We start from the raw sequence: 18,157 nt of genomic DNA on the forward strand, positions 1-18,157 counted from the left end.
ATAAAATCCAGGTTTGTTTGCCCTTGAATGTATTTGCCCTATCAGCCACCCAAAGCATTCATGACACACACACATGGCTGCACAAACTCACGCATATATTTGGATTTTCACTTACCTAACTAAATCAAGAGGAAAAAATTCATGTAGAGGTGAATAGCTGCTGTTTCTCAAGTTTAAAATCAGCCCCATTTATATTTTGCTGTGATACTGGCTGTGTTGGAACATTAAACCCAGTAGCTCATTCATCAGCTGGCTCCAATTTCAGGTCTACCAAAAAGGAGCGCTGCAGAGCAACTGAAAGCTGGCAGAAGATTGAAGATAAAGGGCTTGCTCTTCAGAAGTGTTTCCTGCTCTTATTAGCATTACACTATTGATGGCTGTTACTTCTGGTAAAGAAAGTTGGTTCCAGTTGCAGTGACCATTTCCCAGCTTTTCTCTCACTTCTCGTCACAGCTGCATCATGTGCTCTAGAGACAGAAGTATCATGAGACATAGACCCCTGTATTTACTTTTCTATCTCTCAGATATAATACCTGAAACCCATAGCTTAAGGGAGAAAAGGTTTAATTTGGCTCATGTTTTCAGGGGGTTCAGTCCAGGGTAGCTCCAAGGCAGCAGCACCATGGTAGAAGGGTGTGGTAGACCAAAGACATTTAGTTTGTGAAAAGTAGAGCAGGAAAGTAGAGCAGAAAAACAGTGTTAAAATAGAAGTGATCAAGGGATCACACATAATATCTGAGGTCATACTTCTATGACCCCAAAATACCCAGGAATGTGTTCCATCAGTCCCCAAAGGTAGATTCAAAGGCAACATAGCTGATCTGATCAAGTTTAAGTATTACAACTGCTACCTCAGAGGTGCTACTCCCAGCAATGGCACTCAAAGAAGATTTGATTTACTGTCTTGGTTGCTAAGGCACCAATCCCAGCAGAGAAGAAGCCCTTTCTCAGAGGCCTGAGTCTGTAGAGCCCTTCTCTGAGGCTTCTACTAACAGCAGCTACTTACTTTCTTTCCCTCACTCAAGGGATACATAGCTGTTGCGTTTACTTAAAATTTCTATAAAAAGTCAATTTTTTTATCTTTCCATATGTAGTTAAATATTTATGCTGCCATTTCTGTGCTATAATATAATAGCTGCTATAATTTCTGTTTTCTGAATGAAGCTAGACAGATGCAAAACTCAGAAGTTGATAATCATTGGAGACCTATCGTACATCAGATCCCACAGATACATTATTATTTAAAATGTTCTCCAATGTACATAGAAATTTTACTATTCTCTTTAATTGGAAAAAGAACTGTAAGATTACAGACCTTTAGTAAAATCTTCTAGTTGCTGATACTAGTTGAAAAATCCTGGAATGGGAAACTTCTCATATTATATTAATAGTACTATCCATTCTTTATACATGAAAATATCCTTATCTTACTTCACCTAGACAACAATAATAACAGCAATAAACTCAGCTTTTCACAAACTGTGATGAATCTTGGACATTTTGAAGGTTACTCAAAAATATAATGATAATGATAGCTGACATGAAATAAGCATTTAATCTGAGAAAAGCATTCTTCTGGGTGACTAACATTTCCATACAAAAATGTTTAATCCTTAAAACAACCCCATCAGATAAAATTTTTATCTGTAAGTTTCAGATGAGAACACTAACACATAGAGATTGAAAGCAAGTCGTCTGTCTCTCAGATCTGTTCTCTAACCACGGGCATATTCTTTCTTAGAGGTAAAAGAGTAACATAAACATAAGGAAGTTACCAAAGAGAAAGTCCAGGTCCATTTGCGTTAACAAACCCAATTGTTTCTTCTCTTTGGTTTCTTTTCTCCCATCTCACTGCTAGCCTAATATTTTAAAATCTGTTTTTCTCATGCTAGAGATATTCATTAATTCCATAGTGTAAGAAGTAAAGTCCTTTAAAAACTCAATCCTAACCAGTTTTCTAAATTCATCCTCACTGTTTTATAACAGGGACTATGCAAGTGTCTGCAAAGACTCTGTGCAGAACTGGCCACCTGAGCAACACATCTATCCTTCTTTTCAGATTGCCTGGCTCTTCTCATCACTGTATGTGTTTATACTATGGCCGATCAGGAGAGTGCTAAGGAAGACTGTCTTCCTAATACACAGCCCATAATGTTAATTCAACTCCTGTGTTCTTAAAACATTCTTGGACTTTCTTGCAGAAATATACCAGTGGTTGCATCATATTTTTATCTATTTTCTCTATGTCAATTTCACACCAGTTTTAACTAGACTCTCTACTTCCAGATGCTAAAAGTCTTATTATGAATTCATTTGTCCTTTGGTAAGTGTTCTCATGTCTTTCATATAAGAACTGACAAATAAATGTTTGTCTTTGGTCCTTAATTGTAAATAACTTGTTAGCTTCCAATGCAACCATTAGAGGTGAAGAGGCTTCCAACGATTACTTCAGAACTGAAAATTAGCTGTGCTTATCACAAAGCTGAAGCTCCTCAGGAACATAACACCTTATATTTGTTTTCCTTCCTTTGTTGCCAGATTTTATGCTTTCCTTGAGTATTTTGTGCTTTCCTCTGGTATTTGTTACCCAACACTACATTACCAATTGCACCTTTTTAGACTAACATTATTTTCTAAAGCAAAGAAACGAAGACTATGGCAAAGAAAGATTTTTTTTTTCTGGAAAAATTACATATTAGGAAATATATTAATAATGTTTACTATATTCATAAATCATAGAAAATAAACATAAAAACTTTTAGCAGAAGCCAAATACAAATCCAAAAGCATTCGATGTACATTTTTGTTTTTGTTTTTGTTTTTGTTTTTGTTTTTTGTTTTTTGGGGTTTTTTTTGGTACCAGGGATTGAACTCGGGTCCTTGTGCTGGCAAGGCAGGCCACCGAACTGCTGAGCTAAATCCCCGGCATTCGACGTACATTTTAAAAAATAAAGTTGTATAAATAATTAAAATTGTGACATGAGGTTTATTTCCATAAAATAAAACAAATAATATTTTTATCTTTCTCACTAATATACCAGTGCAGTTTCAAAACTGAGCCACATTAAATTATTAGAGTTAAACACTGTGATGCCTGCCATGTATGACCCTGCAATATTATTATGCATGGCCTGGCTAATAAAGGAAAATCAAGGGAGTTACGATGGAAAGATCATGCAATTACTTACTTTGTAGTATTTACCAGAAAGCACCAAAGATGCGGTGTTTCTTTATCTGGCGATCAATCCTATGCTTAAGAATTTATCATTTGTATATAAATAGACGTGTTGCCGAAGATGTATGGGTCAGTTGATTTTAAACAATGTAAGGGGCAGAGATCATTAATGTTTCTTCATGGTTGTACAGCCAATCCCCGCCCAACACTAGTTCTTCAATAATAAGAGCTTTAATGATTTCGTACAATGGGCTAGCCAGTCCTCTGAGCACTTTGCAAAAATCAATACATTTAATTCTTAAACCAATTTTAATGATAGATGACCAATTAGACTTATAGTGACTATGTGACTGGTCTAAAGCAAACAAACAATAAGTGATGAGACAGGAATTAGAATCCAAGCATTCTGATTCCAAAGCATCAATAAATTATTGACTTTTGATGCTTTTCAAATTTAGAAATTACACAGTTGTTACACAAATATTTCTTGATTGCTGCATAGGAAATTAATAAAAATCTGTATAAATAATTTATTGAATGACAATGCTAATTATCACCAATATAGAGTAATAAACATTAAATACAGCGAGAAGCATGGAGTAGTGTGAAAAATAAAAATGATCTAAAATATCTATGAAGTCATTAAATACAATGTTAAGAATAGACATGAAAAAAGAGACATATATACTGAAGAGAAGATACTCTACATGGAAATAAAATAGGAAGTATTATAAGCAGGATAATGAGGTCTCAAGGACACTCTACACTCTAATCCTCGAAACTATGAACATGCCATATCTCATGGCAGTGGAAATTAAGGTGATAGATTGAATTCAGATTGCTAACAGCTAGTCTTGAGGTTCAGCGCTTGCAATGTATCATCCAAGTGAAAGCAATACAGTTACATTTCTTATAAATGAAAGATACATCCAGGAGAGTCAGTGTCAGTGTCCAAGAAAGATTTGAAGCTCCCATACTGCTGACTTCGAAGATGGAAAAAGGCCACAAGCCATGCAATATGGCTATTTATGAAGCTGAAGAAGGCAAGGTGACGAACTTTCCCCCTAGAGTTTCCAGGTAGTAGTCCTGCCGACAATGGATGCTTCAAGGTGACACAAGCCTTCACCTGGTGTCTGGAGCTGAGCTGACTGACACCAGAATATTATTCAGATTCCCAAGATTGGCCCCTAACCAGCAGGAATCCGTGCCAGGAACTTCAGAACTCAGTGCTCTACAGCTTTCCTGGGCAGGGTGACATCTTGGACAGATGCCATGAACAGTGGTTTGCAAACAAGGGACCTACTGAACTGAGAAATCTCCATGCAAACCCACAGATTATGAAGAAGAATGTCACTTATAAGATTAAAGACTGCAGGCTGTGAAAGAAAACGCTCTTCTGGAAATGTGTCAAAATTTGTTCTCTTTTTCTTTTTCTCATTTCCCTTAATTCAATTTTTTTTTCCTTTTCTCTTCTATTGTTCTTTTTATTTCTATTATCAGTAGTACTATTTTTACTATTGGTGAAGTTTGGAGTTGTATCTCTATTTTCTTGTTTCCATTTAAAAAATATAACTGTTTTATTCGTTTCAATAAGTCCATTGTTTTTTCCGTTCATTGAGTTTATTGGTACTTTTTAGGTACACAGTACAGTTACATTCATCATTGGGATCTTGTACCTTTGCATGACACGTCCTGGTTCTCATTTTTCCCCCTTGTCCTTGCCCTCCCTTCACTCCCTCCTATCCTCCCCATTTACAAACACTTTATTTCATTTTTTCATTTTCTCATATTTTTGTTTTCCCTTATTACCTTTCCCCTACCCTTCCCACTTTCCCAACACCTTTAGCCCTTTTCTTCCTATTTAACATTGTCAAATATATCATTAGGATCTTATGTACTATTATAGTTTTTCCCATCAGAGAAACTATTCTGTATTTACACATGTGTGATTTATTTATTTCACTTAGGAGTGTATCCTCAATATGTATCCATTTTCCTATGAATGAATCTAATTTCTCATTCTTTATGACTGAGTAGTATTCCATTTTATAGAAAAACCACATCTTCTTTATCCAGTCTCCAATGGATGAGCAAATGGGCTGTTTCCAAATTTTAGCTCTTACAAAGTATGCCACTATAAGCATAGGTGCACATATATCACTGTCATAATGATTCTTTTAATTCTTTTGGAAAGATACCCAGCAGAGGAATGGCTGGGTCAAATGGAACGTCTGGTTCCAGCTCTTTGAGGTATCTCCATATTGATTTCCATAGTGGCTGCACCAGTCTGCACTCCCACCAACAATGGAGAAGGGTTCCTTTCACCATTTCTTCTCTGTCTCTCTCTCTTTGCTGGCTATTTATTTCAACCTGTTCCCTGAGTATTCTGTATTTTATCTTCCCCTAGTTTAATTTCTATTCTTTATTATTTATCCTTATCCCAGTGCTTTTTTTCTGTTCCTGTGATCTAATACTGCTAATTTTCTTTTATACCTTAAGAGGGCCTTTTCCATCAGTCTTCTCCCATCTTCCACTGTTTAATTTTCCATCATCTATTTCTTTATTTTTTGTTCTTTCTTCCATATCCACATAATTTACCACTTTGGATCTGAATGTAGCTAACTATATCTCACTGTTCTGTTTTAAAAGGCGGTAAAAGGGCTGTACTGAGTGGATAGTTACTGTTATAAATACCTGGGTTGTCCTAGAGTTTGTTCTATAACTATAGTTGTTGTTCCTATAGTTGAAGATGGTACAGGTTATTAAAGTAGTTAGTTATTAGAGTTCATCATTATTCAGTCTATGCTCAATACTCCTGTTATTAATTATAATACTTTAGCCATAAGGACATAGTTATTGAGATCAAATAGCATTCTATATAAGCCGATATCCTGATTGTTGGGGGTCATAAACAGCCCATTATTGAAGAATTGGGTACTAGGTCAAACAGGCAGCCACCTTTCCTCCCTAACAAATGAAGGTGATAGTACTCTAGGGCAGACCCAAAGATCAGTAGCTAGCTAAGGCTAAAGGAATTCTGTAAAAAAATCAGTGCTGTTATAACCGTAAGTCATTATCTCTGCAAAACAAAGGGGGTAGAGATCAAATCACTTAAAGTAAATAACAAAAAGGATAAATACTATTGCCTGATTTACAAAGTGGAAGACATCACCAAGAGGCAACATCCTCCTAAAAATCGTCGTATAAACCACAAGCTTTCCTCATTCTACTAGACCTCAACCCCAATATCTCATGAAAAAGGAAGAGAGAAGTGGGGGAATACAAAAATAAAAGCAAACATGGATATACATACATATAGCATAGGAATGCAAGGCAACAAACAACCCCTGGAGTCTACAAACTCTCTTAAGGCAGAGGAAAGGGTCACAAAGGGACAGGAAAGCAAACACCATATAGCAGAACTCAAGGAGAAGTTCATAGAAGGAGTGAAGAAACCACACAAATTCAAAGGGAAAATGAGCAAAAAGTTCACAGCAGTATCACTCAATATGCCACGGTGAATTCGGGGGAAATAAGTAAAAAACTGGATGACCTAACCAAAACAATTAAAAATGTGAATGATAGATTCTATACAAATATAGACTCTTCAAAAAGATATCAGACAGAAACATCTGAAATAAAAGCTGTAGAATTCATAAATTGCAGAAACAATGAATATGAAGACAGACTGCATGATATTGTGAATTATGATGAAGTACTCAATGAAGCCCCAAAGAAAATGTGAGAACAAGAGAAGATAATCCAGTAGCGAGTAGATGACAAAAAGACCCATCTAAAGCTCAACAGAATTACAAAAAACTAGAAGATAACATAAATGGATTCACTAATGTTTTTGCAGAAATTATAGAATAAAAATTCCCAAATATAAGGAAAAAGTTTAAGATACAAGTAAATGACACTTAGAGAACACCAAATATGACAAAAAAGAAACTTACCAAAGCACATCTTTGTTAAATTACCAGATATCCAGCAAAATAGAATTTTAAAAGCAATTAAAGGAAAACAAAACAAAACAAATCATATATAAAGGCAAATTAATTGAAATTACAACAGACCAGAAAAGCTTGTAGTGATGTATTTGAATCCCTAACAGCAAGTAACTCCTGACCCACATTAATTTATCCAGCAAAGCTGTCCTTCAAAATAGATGGAGAATTTGTTATTTCTATGAAAAAGACCAGCTCAAATGACATATGAGTGCTAAGTCAGCATTCCAGAAAATATTTAAGAATATTCTTGACAGAAACAATTAAACAGCTTTAAAAAAACGAAAAGGAAAAAAAACAAAACAAAACAAAAGAAACTCAGTAGATAACAACAAAGAAAATCAGGAAAAGAGAAACAAGGGAGTCACCAACAGAGGAAAGAAGGCAATGATAATAAATAATCAACACATTTCAGTTATATCTCTCAATGTTAATGGTCTCAACTCTCCAATAAATCATAATAAACCAGTCTGTTGCATTCAAAAAACTTCATCTATGGGCCAGGGATTTAGCTCAGTAGTTCCATGCCTCCAAAGCATAAGATCCTGAGTTTGATATCCAGTAGCAACAATGAAAAAATCTCATCTACTCCAAAAAGACATTTATAAAATAAAAATTAAATGATGGAAAATAATATTTCTTGCCCCAGAAACCTCAAAAGAAGCAGGTGCAGCAATTTAACCTCATACATGGTAAATGCCAATCTGAAACAGATTAGAAGAGACAAAGGAGGTCACTGCATACTGGTTAAGAGAACAATCAAACAAGAGGAAATAATACTGACAAGTATTCACCACCAAATACTGGATCACCTATCTTCAGAAAACACCTGGATTTATATCAACTTTTGGACCTATAAAACTCTAAGATAATATAGTTGTGTTGCTTCATACTATCAAATTTGTAGTACTATCTCAATAGCCATAGAGCACATATACCCAAATAGGTAAAAAAGGTTCTGTTTTTAAATGTAAAAGCGTATGTGTTAGAATGATATACATAATAATAAAACTATCTTATTTAGACTTATTTGTATCTTTTCACTTTTCTTTAAAAAAGCTACGAGGTCATTAAGTCTTGGGGACTATCTTAGAATTCTCCCAAGAGGCCGCTCTTTCTACAAGAGTTCCTCAATATGCTGACCTTCTTTTCTGCATTGCCCATGCATCCTCCACATTGGAAAACACTTCCTTTCTTTTATTGTAAGATATTTAAATTCTCATTTTCACAGTTTTATTAAGATTAAATTCATATACCATATATTTTACCCATTTAATGTAAAATTTAATGATAATCAATCAGTTGTACTGGTACCACCACGATTAACTGAAGAACATTTTCTCACCTCCAAAGGAAACCTCAAATACAAGCTTGTAGATCAACAATGACCCCCCCGGTTAATTTCATCTTCCTTCCCCTAGAGCTCTGAACTACTATCAATCTATTTTCCCTATAGATTTGACCATTCTGGATATTTAATATGAATGGTATAATATATGATATGACATCTGCTGTTACTTCTTTACCTTATCAATATGTCTTCAAGTTTCACCTGTGTTGAAGCACGTAGCAGTGTTTTATTCCTTTTCACTGCTAAGGAATTATTTGTTGTGTTTATGCATTCTTCTGACTATGGAGGTTTGAGTTATTTCTACAGATTTTTCTTATTATGAACATGCTCCTGTGAATGTTTTGTGACAAGGCTTTGTGTAAAAATATTTTCATTTCTCTGAGGTATGTAGGTGGGTCATATTGACTGTGTTTAACCTTGTGATGAATTGTGAGATTGACTATTTGCATTTCTATCAGCATTCATTCAAGCTCCCTATTTTTGATAACTCGTATAATTACTTCACAAATAATTTCTTTTCTCCATGTCTCTATCAACACTTATAATTAGCTTTATTATTATTGCCAGTCTGCTGGGTGCAGAGTGGTATCTCACTGTGGGTTTGATTTGCCTTCCTTACTGTGATGATGCTGAGAATCTTTTCATGTTCTCACTGGTGATGTCCATGTTTGCCTTGGATCCATTGATTTTTAAGGCTCATCTCAAATATCACCTTCTGCATGAAGCTTTTTCTAATTTTGCTAAGAAGTGGTGATTTTGCTCTCTCTACTTCACAGTCACACTCTTGTGTGGAAACTTAATTTGATTTTTTTTTTTTTGCTGTATAAGATACTATGCCAAGAGTAATATTTTTGTGAAGCAGATACTGATAGCTGATCCCCAAGTATGCAGCCATGTCTTGTGAAGGAGTTAAAAATATTTGTGTTTGGATAATAGTGTTTGCTTTTGTTTTTCTTTTCTAGTTTATAAAATTCATAGACTGCTCTCTTGCGGCCTAGAGACATGAATAGAGATAACAAATAGTAGTTGAACTGAGTCTGATACAACCTAAATTATGTAAATTTGAGATTAATTTTAAGAAAAAGTTCAAGTAACAAATCTTTTAATTTAAATAATTTCCTCCTCTCTCCCTCTCCTCCCCCTCTTTTCTCATTCCAAGTATCACACTCATGACCTCACAATTACCAGGCAGGTGCAGCGACACAGACCTACACCTGGACCTTCATTTAAATTTCACAATGGTTTGTTTTTACTATGAACAGGAGAAACTTTCTTAAAGCACAACCACATTAGCTCAAATATCTGAACATTTACCTTTTTCTCCCTAATAGTCATAATCAAATATAAAATTTAGGAAGAAGCGTATGTCAAAATGGCCTCATCAATTTCCTATGAAAAATGGAAATTTAGCTTTGTTAGAATATTGTATTCATCCTTCAAACTCAAGCTGAAAAGCCACTTTTTCTCTGGCCTTTCTCTGCTTTCACGGGGCAATTAATAGACTGCCCCTCCTCCGCTTGTGGTAGACAGCACTGTGTTTGGGCTCCAAAGGGGTAATCTTCATATTGAATTGTGGTTAGCTATTGTGAGCCACTCCTTCCATAAAATATAAACTGAAAACTGTTCACACTCTAGACCATGCTGAATTTCTCTGTGTAATCATTTCAAGCTCACACTGTCACTGCTGTAAAATCCATTTGATCAGGTGTCATGAATTTTAGATAATTCCGTGAGCCTTACTGAACCCATTACGCATAGAATGCAAGAATTTTCTGATGTGTAAATTTTTTTTCTCTTGAATATGGAAGAGCACCATTGTAAGCATATTTAGGGCCTACTTTCATCCTCTTCTTACTAAGATAGAATATTATTAAAGTTATTTAATATACAATATCTGAGTTTTTTTTAATTAAAGTGACACATTTTCACCAGGCATGATTTTTTTTAAGAATTTAAAAAGCAAATTTTGCTACTCACTTTTTGAAGAACTGTTGAAAATTAACTATATGGTTACTTCATCAAAATATTACCTATGACAGAAAGATATTAAAATGGCAAGCAGAACAAAACTGTCATTAATAGAGTGCTTATTTTAGATCAATATAAACTCTTTGGGATAAATACAATTATTAAGAAAACATAAACATTTAATGTGATCTGCAGAATTGTCTTTCTATCAAGAAAATCTATGAAATGTTTTAATCTTGTAACTTCTCACCAGTATTTTGCCAGAGGTTGAAAGTTTTCCCAAACAATCATTTTAGGAAATAAGAGTATCCCATTTGAAATGATATTTGCAGTTAATAAGATTTGAAAAATCTAAGGGACACATTAAATCCTCTTTATCACTGCTATGGTATAAACTGAAGTGGATGCTCAAGTTTTAATTCCATGATAGATAAATCACTTCATCACTTTAGGCCTCAATTTTCTATCTTCAAATTTACAGAGCAAATTTCTTTTAATGATCCTTTAGGATTTAACATTATTTTGATTTTTGTGTTGTTTTAAATTTTACATAATTTTATAGAGATTAGCACAATACGTATCTGTGTTAGTTTTCTCATTGCTGGACACAATACCAACACCATGATGCAAATACATAGAAGTTTAATTTGGTTCACAGTTTCCATGTGTTCAGTCCACGGTCAGCTGGCACCATGGCAGAAATACCGTGGTGGAGGATGTGGTGGAACATTGTACACTCTGGGAAGCAGAGTAGGTGAATAGTGCCAGAGAGTAAGGATCAAGGGACTAGATGCAGTACACAAAGTCACACCTCTGTGATCCATACACATATACCCGGAAGTGTGCCCTACCAATTTCCTGGATGGCTTTCAAGCCAAGCAACTTGACACAGTGAAGTTTAACTGTCACCATTTATCATTTATCCCTTGTCAACTGGACACCAAAACAAATCTTTTTAAACCATACTTAGTCCTTTTTTTTTTTGTACCAGAGATTGAACTTGGGTCCTTGCGCTTGCAAGGCAGGCGGTGGAACCGCTGAGCTAAATCCCTGGCCACATACTTACTTCTTAAATAAAAACAAGATCTTAATTCCACATAGCATGACTCAATTCTCTTGCATACAACCAAAATCATAGTAATCCCTTCTCCAATGTCTCAACAGTTCCAGCATTTTTCAAAACTCCTAGTTGATGGTGCTTCTGAGAATCAAAACAACTCTTATTTGTGAACCTCTGTAAAAATCAAAAGAAGCTATAGAATCCCAAGTTACATGGGCATAGGTTGAACATTACTATTCCAAAAGGGAGTAAAACAGGATAGAAAGGAATCAGGGCAAACATCTTTGGCTTCATTTCCACAGCTGGCTCTTACAATAGAAAGCAGACTAACAAAAGCATATACATGTATTCAATATAAGTTTTCAATGATGTAGGGGTATTTATAAAAAATGAACCCCCAAATCAGAAAAAAATACCTTTATGGACAATCATGTAGAAGTATGTTTGTAGGACAAAGAAGTGTTGGTGATAAATCAGGGGAAACAGTAAGGTCTATTCACTCTTGGTGTCTCTGTGTGTCATTCCTTTCCTCCAAGTGCAGGACAAAAAACTGAAGTGAAAATCTGTGTCCCAAATTAAATGACAGCCAGATAACGCTTCCATATCCTCCTTTCAGGGAGAAAGGTAAAAGGGAAATGAGAGAGACTTACCCAGTTCCCTAATCCCTCAAATCTCTAGAGGCTATAATTTGACTTAGCATGCTTTGAACTCCTTCAGTTTTAAGGGTTACCCTAGAGTCATAAAAGTTTCCCTTATCATCATAGCAGAAACACTCTTTTGGACTTACATTTTAATTAAAATGCCTATATAGAAAATTAAAACATTTCGACGCAATTTGAAGTGTTAAGATTATAGAAGAAATTGTTAGCAGGTCTTAAAAAAAAAAGATGTTATGTTCCATTGGCTTTTTTTACAAGTAACTTGGTAGAAGCAGCATTTCATTCTCAAACAATAATTTTTTAAAAACTTATGAAAGCCTTAATAATGATGGCATTCTACCATCCTGTGTTATTTAAGCCTGCCAGTTGCTTTGTTTTGAATCCCTGTGGTTTGGTTAATTGAGGTGATCAAAGTTCTTTGAAAACTTTCTCATCTTGCCAAACTTGGCTTCTGATGAGAGGCTTTGAAGTACCATGGGTTGCAAGGTGAAATCTCAACAAATAGAGTCCTGGTCTACTAGGTGTCTTTGCATCTGAAAGCCCAAGAATTTCCAGGGTCTAGAGGCTAAATCCTCCTCTCATGCATCTCAGGGGAAACCCTGAATCATAGTATGTGAATGCAATTTAATAAAACTAAACTTTGAAAACTACCTCCTAAGTTATTCTAAAATTCCTCATGCAATACTGATAGAGAATTCTAGCTTGCTTATATTCTAGAATATCTGGAAATTCAGGCAAAAGAAAATGAAATGCACGTTACAAAATGTTTGATTTGAAAAATTAAAAATTACAAGTTGAAGTCTAAGGACATTTGAATTTTGACTGAATATAATTTGTCACATTTACTATTTTCTTTAAAAATTGATGTAGACACACAGTAGTATTAATTAAGGGATGAGAATTTTGAAAAGTAGGAGCTGAGTTGATAATAAGTTCAATTTCTAGATGGTTTTAAATTATTACACAACCCAGAACCCAGGTTATCATATTTTTGTTCAAAAATTAAATGATTATATATTAACATGAAATCCTAACTTGCCAGTGAAAATTTATTCATATAATTTAATGTTATTTCTCAGTATTTTCAAACATGAGGATTCATTTTAAAAAAACTAAAAGTGTAAATAAGATCCAAATGGTATCATTGACAATGTGAAATAGGAGGAAAAAGTCTAAAGGCGTTGGGGGAGTGGGAAGGGTATGGGAAAGGAAATAGGGAAAAGAAAAAATATGAGAAAATGAAAAAATGGAAATAAAAGTGTTTGTAAATAGGAAAGGGAAGAGGGGGTGAAGGGAGGGCGGGGGTATGGGGGAAAATGAGAACTGAGACCTGTCATGTAAAGGTACAAGATCCCAATGATGAATATGACTGTACTGTATACCTAAAATGTACCAATAAACTCAATGAGAAAAAAATGAGAAACATCTAAATGATAAGTCATTCAGACTTAGAAATATTTTTCTCCTTTTCCACTCTCAAAAAAATATGAGTAAAACTATTATTTAATCAATAATCATTGTAAAATGTTTGGTGTGAATTACATCAGTATTTCTGTGGGTGTGAAATATAGTGAAGCTAGATAATGCTTGTATATACAGGTTGAAGAAGACTACTTGCAAGAAATTTCTAACTTCCTACAATTATTCTGCTTAGTTTTTGACATCTAATGTTGTAGTGAAAACTGTTGAATTGGATTCTAACTAAAATTTTGAAGATTACTTTCAGAATTTATGAAATTCAATTAACATCTGTGTGATGCACTTTACTCTTTAGGCTTAATCTTCTTCCTTACCACATTGAAGCACTGAATTACATGACTTTGTATGACTCTTTTCAGCATTCCCTTTTAATACATTATTCTATTTTCATGAATTTTTTTAAATTGTGATTTTTTTTTCTCATAACGACAGGGTTATGACACATGGAATAAGTAATTGGATATTAATTCATTCTTGGATCTATTCCCATCCAGAGAACAATAGATTTTATTTTAATTATTTATATAAAGTGGAATGATTGTTTGATCTGAGTTATCAAGATCACTATCTTAAGATATGACTTTAATCACCTAAATTTGTTTTCAGAAAGCCAATGTTTCCTAGCAATTTTTTCTCTACACACATAAAGGAGCATGGTGCAACTTTTTTTTCACAATCACAGCCTTCATTCTGTACATCTAAAGTCTATCATAGCCTTCAATTCTACTAAAAATTTCAGTTGTTGGAATCCACTCATTGACACTAGACAGTAAAATTAAGAGGTTGAAATAGGTCATTTTCCCCATTTTTCACTTCTGAAATAATGAACATGAAACATATTTTGCTTCAGATAATAAAGAATTGCTCTCTAATTCTGGTTGCCAATGGACTACCTCTGAACTTCTGACCTTAAAAAATATAATTTTAACTTCAATTTCATACTGTTTTTTAAATATTTCTTTAAAACACATCAATGTCAATTAGCAATTTCCCACAATGATAAATTTTAGCAAAAGATTATTATATAGCTCAAAGATATTTATGTATTATAAAATATCAACTATTATTAATGATAACATCATTTTCTTGTAGAGCAGAAAGAATATTAAAATGAACATAAGGAAGCCTGAGTTGTAGTTCCAGTTCTTACAAAAATTGACAAAGCAGCTCTGACAAGTTATTTAATTTTTTAAATACTATTTGATCCTTCATATGCAAAAGGAATGGTGGATAATATCATCTCTAGATTCAGTCAAGAAATATGAAGGAAAGAAGAAAGGAAAAAAGGAAACGGAAGGGAAGAGAAAGGAAAAGAAAAGAAAGGTAGAAAGAACTAAGTGAGTTAAAATGAAAGAATGAAAGGAAAAAGATAAAAGAAACTGAATATTATTGATAAATTCACTCTTCGTGGTGCTGTTAGATCCACCAGCAAAAGTCTTCTCTTCTATTTCTATGCCAATAATTCCAAATCAGTCCTCCCTTTTTGCTTCCTTTGAACAAAGAACACACGGTGAAAATTCCACTAATGTTTGCAGAATGTACTGCCTTAGGTTCTGCTCCTCTCTCCTTTGCTCTCCTTTGGTTTGTTGGTTTACTTCAATCCCCCTGTCACAGTTTCCCCCCTCTATGTCTTCCAGCATAAATAGAAAAAGAAATCTTAAACACATGTTCTTAAATTCTCTCTTCCGCCAACATAAAAGAAGATTTGAAGCAGCAGGCTGCGTTTGGCGAATCGTTAGTGGCTACGCTCATCAACATGCACATACACGTGCCACTTGAGCTCTTTGCACACTAAATGCTGCTTATCACACAGTCACTAAGTGAGCTCATAAAAGTTTATGGAAGCAGGCAACTTCAATCCCTTGAATCCCAGCTCCCTCCTCTGCTGCAATGAGCCACATTTAGCTGTTGCTCATGAGAAAAATCAGTTTTCACTGGTCTAAATTTCTCTTTGCTTTAGAATTTACAAAACTGCCTCCGTGTGTGTAGAGGAGGGGTGCCTGTTCTTCCTTTTCATGGGGTTTAGGGACCTGATTAAGTATTGCAAGGGAGAGAGAAGAGCAACCTAATTTTGATCGGAGGGCACCCTTTCCATCTCAAAAAGTCAAGTATTTCAAAATACTAGACTCAAGTATTTGTCCGAAGCTTCTTCCTGGACAAAAGTTGCTTAGTGAAAAATGCTGTCTCATTTCTGTAAATGATGGCATTTGTAATTTGCATCATTTAGCCTATTATGTACTATTAATCACATTTTGAAAAGAAAAAGGAGAGATGAGAGGAGCGGAAAAGAGACTTGCAAGTGAGGGAAGGATGTAAGATGATCCAGAGTGACTTAGAAGCTTGCAGCACTGCCAAATATGCATTCTATTTCCAGGTTCCTCATGCAAAACACAAGTTAGAAAAATAGGATTTTATTCACTAGGATGAATATGCAGATTGTGTGAAAAGCAATAACTTTATTGAAAGCCATTGCTACGGATGAAAGCTTCTAATCCAGCTCACATATTTTTTTCACTGGAATTTGCTGCTACCTAAATGAAAACCTATTCAGCAGAAACTGTTAACATTCATGTATCCTGAATAATGAAAACATGGGTATCATGGTCTTGGTTTTAAAATGAATAGTGTTCTTCCCTAACACTACATACATCCAAAATAAACATACAAAGAAGATCAGGACCAAAAAGTGCTGAGGTCAATATGCCGTTGACTTATTTAGTGAATAAATTAAGCTTACTCCATTTGTATTAATCTGCTCATCCATGTGTTCAATCAATTTTCATTAGCCCTTGCTTGGCACCAAGAATTACTTCATGTTGAACAGTTATCACATTGAGTAATACCTGCCCCTGTCTCCATGACTTTAGATTCTATTGAGTACAGTCCACAAAAATAATATATTAAAACATAAATATAATCCACACATTAATTGTTCATTACCCCATTCACTTAAGGAAAATACTCTAGGTACTCTAAACAAAAGAGGGTTAATGCATAAAGATAATACAAAAAGGAAAGAAAGGTAGAGGCCTGACACTGGTGCTTTTGTGTCTAACAGTGCTCCCACATTGCTGGCTGCATTCAGGAAGTGGATGTGCACTTCAATTGCATTTGATATCCGTGACACTGCAGAGCAGACCCTGAAACATGAAGTCCCGCCTTTTCCATAGTGTCTCCAGATTCTCATCTCTACATCCTTGCTTGTCATCAAAAGCAGTGAGAAAGTATCCTCTTGCATGCTTCCTCAAGTATTCCTTGAACCATAATTTCAATCTAGAATCCACTAATAATACAGAGGAGTTGAAGAAGTATAGTTTTCCGCTTATCAATGGCTAAAGTATAGGAAGGAAAGCATCCCAGAGAGGGTAGAACAGAAGTCAGCTGACCCACCGAACCTATCACATTGCATGGAGATGAATGGTGTAGAAAGGTAATATAAATGTTGATAGAAAATAAATGTCAGTGTTGGGAGCTTCTGTAATGGCATGCTGCTCAGAGATGGCTGAGAAGCTGGTATTTGATCAGAGATCTGAATAGGATCATGGGAAGGGCCAGGGAAGGCTGTAAAGTGATGAGCAGCTGCACCCACTACAGCCAGGGGGCCAGAGGTCTGAGGAAGACAAAGTCAGTGGGTTCAGGTACAGTGAGTGGGACAGCAAAGCATGAATATTGTAAGATACTCCTATAAATTTATGTATCCTGTATCAAATCTATTCCCTTACAAGCCACTAACTACAACAGCTCCTTTCCTTACCAGGTATAGCTTTATGGCCAGCCTGTGGTAAGACAATGACTTGAAGGAATACTGACAATAGAAAAGAGAGTTCAGGTGAGTGAAGATGCTCTTAATGGCAGAATGAATCACAGGCACACGCAACACTGCAGAAACAAAAAGTCACAGCAAAGTCGAGGAAAACAGATGTTATGTTCATCTCAATTCATTGAAATCAAATCACTAACTTACTTACTGTCATTCAGTACTTTGAAATGGTTCCTGAGGAAACTCAGATGGTCTATGAGTAAGTAAACCAGGTACTTCCAGATTTTAGTGAGGTACATTTTGGGAGAATGAAAGCAACCCCAGCTGGAATGTAAAGCAGACAAAGCTGCAATACCTTACATTAGCATAGTGCAAGGCCTTGCAGGGACAGCATCACCAGGCCGCAAGCTGAAATACAGGGAAAAACCAAATTGCTTTTCTGTATGTTGAGTTGATTGAAACACATAGCCATTAGTAACTCCGCTGATAGGCTGCAGGTATGTTCCATCACACCGGGGATGGGCTCCCAGACTTTCCTTTGTTCATTCAATCATTCAGCAGTCTCAAGCGACACTCTGATAGCAAGTCTATACCCTCTCACTGAAAGCTATGTAAGTTTCAAGGAGCTAGTTATAGTTTTCAGGTCTGTAACTGTTATTAGTTACCTTTTAAAGGTCAGAAGACAAGACGACTGAGTT

This window comes from Fukomys damarensis, unplaced genomic scaffold, assembly GCF_012274545.1.
Source record: "Fukomys damarensis isolate Sample0158 unplaced genomic scaffold, DMR_v1.0_HiC HiC_scaffold_2, whole genome shotgun sequence".
In the NCBI taxonomy this organism is placed as follows: Eukaryota; Metazoa; Chordata; class Mammalia; order Rodentia; family Bathyergidae; genus Fukomys; species Fukomys damarensis.